A 3,800-nucleotide genomic window follows, 5' to 3' on the forward strand; every position below is an offset into this window, starting at 1 on the left:
TTTTCATTTCTACACTGATGATTCTCAGTTATATGTTCCATTAAAATCTAGACATTCTCTGCATCCTCTTATGGACTGTCTGAATGACATTAAAATCTGGGTGGTGAATAATTTCCTCCAGCTAAATAATGAAAAAAACTGAGGTGATTATTTTTGGTCCCTCTAAAACCAGAAACTCTATAGTTAGTAACTTAGACAGTCTCACTCCATATGTTAAGTCACATGGCAAAAAATTAGGTGTTATTTTTGACTCTGAGATTTGCCTTGAAAAGTAAATTAGCTCAGTTGTTAAAAACAGCTATTATCAATCGAGAATAATTTCTAGACTTAAATCAACACTTTCCTTTCAAGACTTGGAAAAAGTTATTCATGCATGAATCACATCACGATTGGACTACTGTAATTCCTTATACCTAGGTCTTCCTCAATCTTCACTGGCTCGTTTGCATATGGTCCAGAATGCAGAGGCCAGATTGTTAACTGGTGCAAAAAAATGTGATTATATCACTCCAATTTTAGCGTCGCTCCACTGGCTTCCGGTCTCCTTTAGAATTCAATTCCAAATTTTGTTGATTGTTTTTAAAGCACTTAATGTACAGGCCCCATAATACATTGATCTGATCTTATCTCATTTAATTCTGCTCCTAAGTCCCTCAGATCTGCTTATACAGCTCTTTTATATGTCCCACGTTCACGACTTAAGTTTAAAGGTGACAGAGCCTTTGCGGTAGCTGCTCCACGGTTATGGAATCAGTTGCCACCTGACATTTAGAGTGCTCTGTTTATTTAGCTTTTTAAGTCTAGACTTAAAATGCATCTTTATTTTATGGCCTTTCCTGATTTTTAATTTATGGATTAGTGCTGTTATCTTGGATTTTTAATTTGTATTTTATTTTATACTTTACTGTATTTTATGATTGTTTTGTACAGCAGTTTGGTCAGTGTAAGCTGAATTTAAATGTGCTTTATCAATAAAATTTACTTACATAAGTAGATCATACAGATAATTGGTGCTAAAATTTCTACAATATTCTTGGACTGTAAACCAGTCTTCTCAGCATGCTCTCAGAGTTAATTTGAAGCCTCCACCCCCCCCCAGCTCCATCTGTCTAGATCTGTTGTGGGGTGTTACCGTATGTATGTTTACTTGTGCAGCAGCAACCGCATGTCTTGCATGCTCACAACAGCATGTCTGTCTTTATCTTCACCTTAGCAAGTTTCAATGCTTGACCTGCAACAGCAAGTGTCGCAGATCTAACCTTTAAACCCACTTGTAACAATATAAAAATCATTTACCAGACACATAAATGTGCAATGTGCAGTGACAATATAGATTTTTTAAACATATTATATACATAGGATTAAATCATTATTTAATGCTTAAATTATGTAATAGTTTGTGTAAGATTTTCCACACTATTTCCTGAGGAGTAAAGTCACCTGCCCTGTTGTATTGTATCTTTCTTTTTTCCTGGTCTTTCTCTGAGATTTCCTTTGAGTGAAAGGAAGTGTCATGTCCTTAGTTTGATCACCCTGTCCTTCGATTGTTGTGTTTTGTATCTGTCTGCATGTTGTGAGCACATGGTGTTTTTGTAGTGATCGTTCGCCATGTGCTACACTGTGGTGTTCCTCCCTCCCTCCTGTTACCTCCTTTTATTGCTCATAATTGTTTGATTTCATTCACCTAAATTCAATGTTTGGTCCATCTCTCGCTCTCTTTATTCCCCTCTTGTGTGTCGTCCTGTGCCAGGTCGTTGTTCGCAAGTTCGCCAATGCTCAGCTGCTCCATCTGGTCCTGTCTTATCTGGTTTTGTAGTGCCATTGTCGGCTCCCTATCAGGTTTTTGTTGCTTCTTCCCAGTTGTTTTGTTTCCCATCTCTCCTTCCTCGTTTCCTAGGCTGGCCATCAGCATTCCCACAGAGTTTTCTCGCTCCGCTTGGATGTCGCCTTCCTCAATTCTTCCTCTCCTCCCCGCTCTCCGATTCTCTACACGGCTGCGCCGTTGAGTGCCCTCTGCCGGGTATTTTTGTAAGGACGTTTTTCTGTTTGCCTATTGTTTCTGTTGGACAATTTTTTGCCTAATCACCCCTTCTGCAATTTTGTTCTTTTTGAGGAATTACCCTTTTGTTTGGACTTATTATAAATAAACTGTTTTTCTTCTGAAACCTGCATCTATGTCTGTGTTGTGTTCCTGACAGAACGATCTGGCCAAAATGGACACAGCAGGCTCAGATCCTGTCAGAACCGCGGTGACCAAGCAGGGAGATCTTTTGGGCCAGCACGAAGCCAGATTGACCAACACCACAAGGGAGGTTGTGTTGAGAGACATGATAAATCGTTTTGTCTTTGTGTATCTCGATGATATCTTGATATTTTCCCCGTCTCCCCAGGTACACACTCAGCATGTTTGCCAGGTGCTTCAATGGCTGCTGGAGAACCAACTGTATGTCAAGGCGGAGAAGTGCGTCTTCCATGCCCAGTCAGTTCTGTTCTTGGGGTTCATCATTTCTGCAGGAGAGATCAAAGAGGACCCCTGTAAAGTAAGGGCCGTTGCCGAGTGGCCAGCTCCTGACTCTCGTAAGGCTCTCCAGCGGTTCCTGGGGTTTGTCAACTTTTATTGGCATTTAATCTGAAACTTTGGTCAGATTGCTGTATCCTTAACAGCACCCACCTCTCCCATGGTACCGTTCAAATGGAAAGATGGAGCACAGGAGGCCTTTGATAAATTAAAGTCTCGGTTTATCTCTGCTCCTGTCTTGTCTATTCCAGATCCTGAACGTCAATTCATTGTTGAGGTGGATGCCTCTGATGTCGGAGTAGGCGTGGTCCTATCACAGCGTTGCGCCAGGATGGGAGGGTGCATTCTTTTGCCTTCTTCTCCCACCACCTGAGTCCCTCAGAATGGAATTACGACATAGGCAATCAGGAGTTGTTGGCGGTCAGGCTGGCTTTGGGGGTGTGGCGTCACTGGTTGGAGGGCGCAGCTCAGACCTTCCTGGTTTGAACGGATCATAAAAACCTTGAATATAATCCTGAGCTCCTGACAGTCTCGCTGGGCCCTCTTCTTTGGCTGATTCAATTTCACCCTGTCACCCTGCCAAAAATATCAAGCCCGATGCACTCTCCCGTCTGTTCGAGGCCCCAGGGGAGGAAGTAGCAGTTGACACCATTTTGCCCAAAGAGTGGTCCTATCACAGCGTTGCGCCAGGATGGGAGGGTGCATTCTTTTGCCTTCTTCTCCCACCACCTGAGTCCCTCAGAATGGAATTACGACATAGGCAATCAGGAGTTGTTGGCGGACAGGCTGGCTTTGGGGGTGTGGCGTCACTGGTTGGAGGGCGCAGCCCAGCCCTTCCTGGTTTGAACGGACAGGCTGGCTTTGGGGGTGTGGCGTCACTGGTTGGAGGGCGCAGCTCAGACCTTCCTGGTTTGAACGGATCATAAAAACCTTGAATATAATCCTGAGCTCCTGACAGTCTCGCTGGGCCCTCTTCTTTGGCTGATTCAATTTCACCCTGTCACCCTGCCAAAAATATCAAGCCCGATGCACTCTCCCGTCTGTTCGAGGCCCCAGGGGAGGAAGTAGCAGTTGACACCATTTTGCCCAAAGAGGTGGCATCCCTCTCCTGGGACATCGAAAGATGTGTAGAGGAGGCTTTGTGTAAAAGCCCAGTGCCGATGGGGGGTCCAGCGGGCAGCCTGTTTGTTCCCACCAAACTGCTCTGAAGTAATCCAGTGGGGTCACTCATCCAGATTGGCCTGTCACCCAGGAGTCCAGAGGTCGTTGGCTGCCATCCATG

This window comes from Sinocyclocheilus anshuiensis, unplaced genomic scaffold (assembly GCF_001515605.1).
Source record: "Sinocyclocheilus anshuiensis isolate Anshui unplaced genomic scaffold, SAMN03320099.WGS_v1.1 scaffold873, whole genome shotgun sequence".
Lineage (NCBI taxonomy): Eukaryota > Metazoa > Chordata > Actinopteri > Cypriniformes > Cyprinidae > Sinocyclocheilus > Sinocyclocheilus anshuiensis.